General features: G+C 48.7%; 1 protein-coding gene across 7 annotated transcripts in view; it reads right to left on the bottom strand.

Annotated features, from left to right (window-relative positions):
* PLXNA4 (plexin A4) overlaps positions 1–9,637 on the bottom strand; it is a 470,690-nt gene that overhangs the window by 363,357 nt on the left and 97,696 nt on the right. The gene's annotated exons all lie outside the window — the stretch shown is intronic.

Here is a 9,637-nt window from a genome sequence, read left to right as displayed (position 1 = left end):
CTAATGAAGAGAAGAAAGATGTCAAGAGCCAAAGTAAAAAAGCAACAGAGCCCACAGCTGTAGGCTGGGGACATATTTTGTTTTCAAAAGCTGTCCACCTCCGCTGGCTTGATTAAGGAGTATTAATTAGCCAAGTGAAGGGCACCAGTGAATATACTGACCAAGGTTTGACCGTTGTCTACAAAAGAACAAAAACTGATATGAATGCTTTGGGGGAAAAGGGAATACAGCTGGAAAACAACGTAGTCCTGCCATGTGATGCTTGACTGTCTCCTTCTCCCCCTCTTCCTCTCACCAAATACTTAAGAAAACCTCAGAAAACTAGTCTCCTTTTCTTCCCCCTGGCAGACTGTATTTCCTTTTTATTCAGAATGACTGTAATTGTATTATTTCCATAACAAGAGACTGTGAGATCAGAGAGCTGCAGATGATGGGTTGGAGAAGGAAATCAGCCAGGTAGATGGTCTTAAATTTCTCCATGTTTCTTGTGTGAGGGATGGGACTTCTCAGGAGAAGTAACACCTAAACTACCCCATGAAATGTCACTGTAGCTACAAAATATACTCCAACCAAGACCCCAGCTCACGCTGACAGCCATCTAAGGAAGGAGTGGGACAGTGGGGAACGTTTCTGCAGCTGATGGCAGTACTAAATGGGGAGAGGGACTCTGCCATACACAAAGGCTGTTTTTTATCAAGCCTTTTCTGCATGCACCACATGTTAAGCACATGCTTTGATTTGTGTCACAGTGAAGTCCATCGTCCTTATGTAAAAGGTGGAGCAGGTTGGCATCTCCCCACAAAGCAGCAAAGAGCCTCTCTCTCTGGAGTGGCAGGGCAGGATTTATGGTGCAGGCAGGCAGGGAGAGCATGCAGCCCCTGAGCAGGAGCGTCCACCCCAGCTCGACAGGTTGCTGAGCATCAGTGCTTTTTAAAGGAATGGTAAGTGACAGGAGAGGATGTCACCTTGCAGAGCAAAAGTGGCCTCAGCCCTCTTCTGCTATCATTTTGTCCCTTTGTATTCCAGGTTTTGAAACCACTTTACATTGCCACTGGGGGAGAAGGGAAGAGGGGAGAAAACATACTGGCAAGAGCAATCACCAGCCCCTAGAAGAGGCAAGGAGCACTAATGAATACAGGAGGACACGCCAAGAGCTGAACTAAAAAGCGGCAGAGTTCATAGCCAAGGGGAGGGGAGCTATTTTGTTCCGAAAAGCTGTCCACCTCCCCTGGAGTGAGCAGAAGCAGTTGTCACTGGCTCCACGAGCGGAGACGGGAGGTGCTGAGGGCTATCTCCTGACTTGCCCACAGTCACACAGGACAGACACATGTAGCAACCACAGACCACGTTGGCTGTGTCTCCCCTTCACCTTAATACCGAATGTGGACAGAAAGAGGACAGCCCAGGGAGAGACAGATCAGACAGAGCAGCCTGGCTGACAAGGTGTCACTAAACCAAGTGCAGACGTGGCTCTAAAAAGCAGTGGCCACAGCAGCAAATGCTCCTGGCTCTAAGCTGCCACCACATGACACCAGCATCTACATAGCAGGGACCAGGCTCATGGGGCACCTTGGGACTTCAGCTAAGGTGGGTCCCCGTGACACTGGCCAGCAGAGAGTCATGGATTGCTCATGAGTGAGTTAGCAGTCGTGTTAGGCTAACGGTTGGACTCAATGATCTGTCCAACCTAAATGATTCTAGGTTCCGTGCAACAGGCTGGGGCTGTGCTTAACGCTTATGTAGAAGCAGAATAGACCATCTTTCATCTTAATGCATTCCCAGTCATTGTTTTCCCCAGCAAATATGAAACAGACACAATTAGCCTGAAAAGAAAAATATCTCCAAGACGCATCCGGTCAGAGATGACTGGCTATCTTGTGGCTTTCATTTAGGGACTGGGGGAGGGGGAGGAGGTGAGGGGTGTTTTTAATAGCTAATTAGATAGCTTTCTCAAGCAGTCATTAAAATCTGCTAATTATCCCATGGTCTGAGTAAGATGAAGAAAATCTCTCCCTGCGGATTATTCTGGTGCTGTTGAAAAATCTTCAAGGCCAACAAGTTGTCACTTTCCAACTTTGAAAATAAACCCTAGGAATTAACCTCACATTGGGATTTTCAGTGCATCGTTTCTGCCTTACAAATACTTCCTAAGCGATCAGAGGTGAGTGGACTTCCCAAGGAGCTACCCCCAAAACAGATGCTTTTAAATGGCAAAGTGACAAAGGTTTTAAGGGTTACTGGTCTTTGTGTCAGAGCTTAACATGGATGTAGAAGAACAGGCAAAAGAAGAGGCATTATGATGGACCTTGGCAGCACTTGCACTAGCACCAGTACCATCTGCTGGAGATGTGACTATCAGCTCAGCCTGCTTGAACTGTGTTTCTGCGATACAGAAGATGTTCAACTGACTGGTTTGATTCAAGGGTCAATCTTTTCCCAGCAAGATCCAAGAAGATGGATACCCTGCACTGCTGCTCTGGTAGGCAGCACTTAGCCACAGGCAGCTTGACAACAATCTTGAATAAATCTTGAATAAACATTTTGTGTTAGTGCTTTGCATCTCACAGCACCGCTATAGGTCAACCGCTCTCACGTAGTGCTCATGGTAGTATTGACCTGCGCAGACTAGTTAAAGCCAGTAAAATTCAGGCTCCCTGGAAATATTTGTATAAAGCCTCTTGGAAGAGGGTTCTGAGACCTCATTTTAAATCAAATTAGTCGTTTGATATAACTTCACCACATGAAGGATTTCCCTTTTGAGCTCTGTGCTGTTTATAGAAGTCCGTACTTCAATGCTTAAGGCACTTCTGTGAGACAAGACAACAGCTGAGGACTAGGAAGTTCACGCCAGCATTTGCAGAAAAGCATCATTCACTGCCCTGGATTTTGGATCATCAGGAGCCAAAAGGATCTGCACCCCAAGGATTACATAGTATCAGCTGAAATCCCTTTTGACTCTGGAGAAAAGGTTGGGCATCTGGGCATCTCCAAAGTTGGGAGCCCTCCTCAAGGCTCTCCTACTGGCCTTCAAACACAGAGGATGGTATCATAGAGCCAGCCCAGGGTTACTCAAGTCTCTTGATCAGCACAAGCAAAAATTATATCTGGCCCAATGAGAAGCACAACTAGATGCCAAACCCTGTCGGAAGTATTGCCTCACTAGCTTACACCTACAGTCAGCTCTGAGTGTTCGTTTTAAACGTTGTAACCTATTTGCCAGCAGTTTCAATGACATGGTAAGGAGAAACATAGAAGGGAGTCACTACTGGCTAAGGAATCCCCATATGGATTTGCAGGATGGAGTTGAGAGCAACCTATGAAGGTTGCAGGACCACTAGCAATCAGACTGGAGCCACAGAAGCAAAGCACAGAGTATTTGGCAGGTTGTTAGAATCTTTCACAAGGACAAACTGAGCCAGCAAAGCTTATTCATCACAAAAAAATAGTGTATTGACTTAGACTCCCCAAAGAGAAAGGCATTAAAACAAGCAAGCAAATAAAAACATTGCTTCTGAAAAAAAAAAAAACACCTTAGGATTTGTACTGTGTAAAATGAGTTGCAAATCCCCAGACAGCTGGGGAATTCAGGTAAACAGAACAAAAGCAAGGTCCTAGTTAGGAACCTGGCTGGAAGAGAGGAGCTGGAATTTCCCAGCTCTGAAGAAAATTATTCTATTTTTTTATGAGCGGAAGTCAAAACACTGATTTTTCTCACAGCTGAGGACTAATTTTCCCCACATCCTCCACAGCCTCCTTTGCTGCACTGAAGCAGAGAAGGAACAACTATCAACTCATTAACACCTTCTTTTTGCAGCACCCATGAGTTCCATTTGACTGCTCAGCTCAGGAAGCCTGAGGAGATCACAACAGGAGTGGATACAGCTGCAGGCCAGCAACCTTCTCATCACCTGAGCAGCAGAGCAGGAGCGGTGCTCCCTCGCACGCAACCAGCTGAGGGAAAATGCAGAGGGTGTCTCTGGGAGCAACTAAGCAAACCCAGAGCCAACCCCAGAGAAGACTTCCAAGACAAAGCACAAAAAGGCTTTGAGCAGCCACCATGTGGATCACCTGGGACAGAAGAGAGAGATCAATGCTTTGGGAGACCACGGCTCCTCACCTTGCTGCCCTCTTCTTCAGGCTGCCTAGCAGAACAAGGGGAGCTGCAGGAGGGGCTCCAGGCTGTCCCCAAGCAGTGTGACCAGCAGCCCTGCCATCATCTCTGATCGAGTGTTTGAGGATGTCATTTAGAGTGCTCTAGCCCCAGACCTCAAGTGGCTTGCATCTGGTTGTTCGTAGTCAACATGCAATGGCCCTCTGAGCAGACCAGGAGGAGAAAACAGCTTTGGCGCCGCGGCCTTCTGTAGAAGGAAAGCAGGGAGCAGGGGCCCAGGGGGACAAGGAAGCTGGAGGAGCTTTAGCTGTGAAAGACATAGAAGATGCCAGCCAAAAAGCAGAGAGAAGGATGGAGGGACAGCAGACTTGTAGCTTGCTGCAAGGGTGCCTAAACACGGGTGCTGATGCAGGCGAGCTGGTTTCTGCTTAAATCTCTTTGTTCAGGGCTGAGCCTGGAGTGTAATTCAACCTCCTTCATTAATGTCTGTGACCAATTCAGCATACTTCTGAAACGTGGATGACGCAGAAAAGTTCTTGTAGGTCCATGGACTTTCTCAAATGGGCTGGTAAGAGGGGAAAGAAAGTGAGATCTCTTTTTATAAATACTAGATCAATCTGCAGGCTGAAAAAAACAATAAAAAAATATAGACTCCATTAAGCTACTTAGGAGAAAAATCACTGCCTCTGGATTGTTGAAGACTGCCAATTTTCTGCCAGTCACGCTGTATTTGTTTTAATCTGAGAAAGAAAGGGGAGGGGAAAGAAAAGACTAATAACAGAAGAAAAACAACTGTGTGAAACACACCAAAATAACATGAGTTGCTCTGATTATATTTCCCGGCAGCTAGACCTTGGATTGTGTTCTGCAGAAGAGAGAAGAACACATCGCAAATATGTAATGAAAGCAAAGCAAATATGCAACTTGCACCACCACCCCCCTGCAAATAAATAAATAAATAAATAGATCCTAGAAATGGAGGGAAAGTAATTTGTCTCTTCTTAAGGTACATGTGCCTGGAGGCAGTGTTTGCAGCTGGGCAGAAACTGAGATTTCCTCCCCATTCACACCAGCTCCCTCCACTGCTGTGCCAGCTGAGGGTTGTTCCAATGTCCTCCTGTTGACACCAGCCTCTGCATCCCAGTGCCATGTGTGGTTGAGGTCCCTAGCTTAGTGGTCAGTATAGGGGAAAACATCTCCTTTAGCACCACGTTTTCTAGTAGAATATCCACCAATGACTTCTTTGAGGGTGGTCTTCTGCAATATAGTGTTAGATGGTCTTCCTTGTTTGTCTAAGAAATGGGGCCTTCTGACAGTGTCTGATGTAGCAGGGACACGCCACTGTGTACAGAATTGCCACCCATCCCGAAAAGGTAATGGTCTGCCTAAAGATAGTCCAGAGAACTGTGACAACACCGATCAAGGTCATGGCAAAAAATTTCCTCATGAAGAGGGATTAGCAAGGGCTCTGAGACTGTACATTTCAGAGGAGATGAATGTGAAGGGATGATAAAGGTATATTAGAAAATGACAGAAGGATCTTTTGTTCTTTCTGCCTCATAACACAAGAAAAAGGACAATTCCACAAGAAAAATGGAAATAAAAATGGGGAAATATAAAGCCGATACAGGAACTGCTTTTCCCCTGTGCTGGGGAAACTTTTGGGGCAAAGAACCTAATGGGCCAAAGGAAGAAGCTGGTGTATTTTTGCAGCCCACAACAACAGCCACTGCTAGGGGAACAGCCAGTAGGCCACCCTGCACAAAAGTGTCTGCCAGCCATCTCAGTTGTGTGCCTGTCAGCCTGAGCAAATCCAGAATACATTTAGGAGATCGCAGAGCGTGCTTCTTCAGCCTGTGACAAAACTGAGTTGCACTCTTCAGGTTCTTGCAAAAGCAAATCCTTTGCCCAGACCCACAGCAGCAGCTCACAGGGGGTCACACCTGGTCGAGTTGCACGGAGGGAGGCATTTGCTAGGACCCGTGATTCAGCTTTTTGCCATTCCCTTACACCTGGTACCACCACAGCCACAGAGGTTATAGGAGATAAGGCTAAAGAGGAATGTGCCAGGGGCCCCATCCTGCCTGCAAATCACCCGTCAAGCCACCTCCTAACACGTGGCATAGCTCTCAGATGGGACCAAGTCTGTATGTGACCATGTTTCCAGAACTTTCTCCTGCCTCTTGGGGTGTTCCCAGCACAGAAGCAATGAGCCCATCTCCCTGTGTGAGCCAGTGGGGACAGCGCCTGCTGGCATTGCGTGCCAGAAAGCGTGCAACAAGTTGTGCAGTGCTGCAAAGGAAGCAGGGCTGCAGCCTTGGGTGGAGATCAGTGAGCTCTCAAGATGCAATGACAGCTGGGTTTTTTGGTTTTCTGTTTTTTCCTCCCTTAGTCATACTGGGTACAGCCGCCTCTGATAGAAAAGGACAGTGGCGGGCAGGTCCAGAGGAGAGAACAGCGCTGACAGGTCCAAAACACCTGGGCTGCAAAACAGCACTCCAAGATATTTCCTTCTAGCTCCATCCAAGCAGATTGCTTTTGCCATTTGGAAACAGATAACTGCAGTGACCTGTCCATCCAGTACTGTGTCACCACGGGGGCTCTCACTTTGCCTACCCTCCTACCTCAGCCCCTGTTTACCCCCAGTGGACTCAATGCTTTCCCCCAGGAACCAGGAAGAATCAAGGGCAGGGGTAGGTGGCCAACCTTCTGTCTTTCATCTCTCAACTTCCACTGTTTCCCAGCCGCGCCTTCAGGCTATTTCTCACCCACTCCAGCCCAGACCTGGATGGAGATAGCTACAGCTCAAAAACCCCAAACTCCTACAGAAGCCAGAGGTGAACCACCCTGCCTGCAGCCTCCAGCTCCTGGTCCATACAGCCCCATCCTGCCGAGCCCACTCAGCCCACAGCAGTAAGGAAACCTCTGGTCCGATACTGAGGGCAAGCCTCAGGCAGCATTTCTCCTCTCCATCCAGGAGAGCCATGCACAGAAGCCAGAGGGGCTGGCCAGCTGGGACTGTGCTGGCAGCGGCAGCCTGCAGGCATTCGGAGAAGTCAGCAGCGATTGAAAAACAGAACAGCACTGGGTTTGGAGGAGGACAGGACAGTTCTGATAAATTCCTCCTCTCCTCCAGTGCCCCTGCTCGGTCAGTGACTTGCCGAGCTCCCAGCCAACAGCGCTGTCAGGACACGGGGTTCCAAATGGAGATTAAGCACACTGAGACTGGGATGAGGAGCATAAGTCAGTGCCAGCATCCAGGGGTGACCCAGAGCCTTCTCCAGTGCCTGGCGCTGATCTCACATGGATGAACGGGGTCTGCTTTCTGTAGGGGTGTCTTCCATCCCATAAGCTAGCCCTGCTCATTGCAGGGGTTGTGATGCTGTTGCTTGGGGGTCCCACTCTGTGGGATGCCACGTCACCTCACAGACTTCTGTCCTCTCCCCATGCCATGAGAAACCAATGCTCAGACATCATGCCTGGCAGATCAGGGTTTGTTTTGGCCTTCTCTAGACAAAAAAAATAGCACCAGTCCTATGCTCCCCCCTTCCCACTGTGGTGGCAAAAGAGGACTGTCAATGAAAGAAGAGCAGAGAGCTAATTAGACCAGGTCTCTGCTGGATTCCCAAATACCTCTGTGATGCACACCAGTGCAAAAAAACCCCATCCACATGGGGAGAGTGCAGTAGGTGTAGAGCAGCAGACATTTGCAGAGAAAATGAGACTCAACAAAACAACAACTGGCTTCTGGGGAGCTGCACCCTGCACGTCCCCTGAAACCAGCTGCCAAATATGAAGAAATCTCATTGCAATATCTCACCCCCAGGCCCTCTTTCTGCCCTGTGCAGTCACGCTCAAATGCAACAAGCCAAACTTCCCCCCCTTTTTTTTTAATTTCTCACCCCTGCAAGCAAACAAACTCAGTGCCAGGGGGAGAAGACCACAGTGTCTCCTGGTGATGGGCAAAACATCCCCCCCACTCCCCCGTGAGGGTTCAACCTGCGTCATTCAAGTGCTGGAAAAGAGGAAAACAGCCAAGCTCTCGGGGAGGAGAGGTGTGCCGGGGAAGGGGGAAGGCTTGAAATTTCTTGAATGTAATACAGATCAAATATGCATGAGCCTGAATGAGATATCCCCTGCCAGCAACTCCCAGCCTGGCAGTGGTTCAGGTGTCCCCTCGATTCAGGTCCTGGCATCCAAGTCTCCACTGTGGATATTTTTTTTTTTCTCTCTCTCTTTTTTCCTTCCCTTCTCTCTCTCCCTTTCTGGAAAGCGTTGTACTACGCTGGCAGCCTGCCATGCTCACGTCTGCCTCCCACTTCATCCCCATCTGCCATTGTTTCCAATCAGTTTAGGAAACAGCACTGAGAACAATTAGAAAAGATAACGAGGAAGAATTACATAATTACAGGCCACCGCATCCAAAGCATTTTAGCAGGCTGAGCTCTGCCTGAGGGAGGGAGAGCGACTTAATCACACTCTGTTTTTGCCTTAACTTGACTGTCTCACCATCACCATACGTGGAGAGAGGACCCCTCTGCAGCTGGACTCCGCGAGCTGCCACAAGAGTTTCACCCAGAAGGATGGTTTGGGGCTTGGCAGAAAGGAATCTCTTTCTCCCATGCCTTATCTGTCTGGGAGAGGTTTCAGACTCAGCCCTGCCCAGCTGTCTCCCTGGATCACATCTGAGCAGCAGACATCACTGGCAGCAAGAAGGAAGATGCTCAAGGAATTAATCTGCTCTCAGGGTCCCCAGTGAGGCTTATGCAACAGTCCCCAGCCAAGCCAGGCTCCAGTGTGCCAGCAGAAAGATATCACAAAACAGCAAGTGAGTGGAGACACTGCGAGCAGCTCCGCATGCTGGGACAGATCTGTGCCCACAGTACGTGCACTCCCCAGCCACCACCCCTGTCCCTCCCCCCAGACCTCCTCGCTGCAAGGAGCTGCAGTTCTGGTTGTGCGCAACACATCTGTGGCCAACACAGGCTCTATACCTGAGCTCTCCTCTACCCCCCTCACCCTGTCAAAGTCCTGCTTGATGTTTCACCTGTGCGGCCCAAGCCACCTATTATTTCTGTACTTTTCCAAATTATGTGCACAGCGCTGCTGTGACACCAGAATCCAGGTTTCTCCAGGTGGCTCAGAGGTGAAGCCAGGAAACTCAGCGCTGAATGGCTGCTGTTTGCTTTGCTAAACACCTGCCTAATTTCATGTATCCGATTCCCCCATCCGTCCCCGTACAATAGGTTTACCACCTGCCACCTCTTGCATTAGAGCTACCAGAGAATATAATGCCAGGAAAGGAGACATTTACCCAGGAGAGCACTGTCTTGAATGCTTTTCTTCGAAGGATTTCAAAGCAATTCTCTTATCATCATCCTCATGTGGATGGAGGCAGGGACTGCTATGTGAACTGATATTTGATCTGGCTTCAGAGAAGCTCTAAGATCACTGTATTTTCCTTGCCATACATGCCGAGGCTGATTTGCTGCTCAGCCGTTATTTCTGGGAGCAAAGAAGCATCTT

This window comes from Falco punctatus (assembly GCF_963210335.1).
Source record: "Falco punctatus genome assembly, chromosome: 6".
NCBI lineage: Eukaryota > Metazoa > Chordata > Aves > Falconiformes > Falconidae > Falco > Falco punctatus.
The sequence above is the reverse complement of the archived record's forward strand: the minus strand, read 5'-3'. Positions and strand labels throughout refer to the sequence as shown.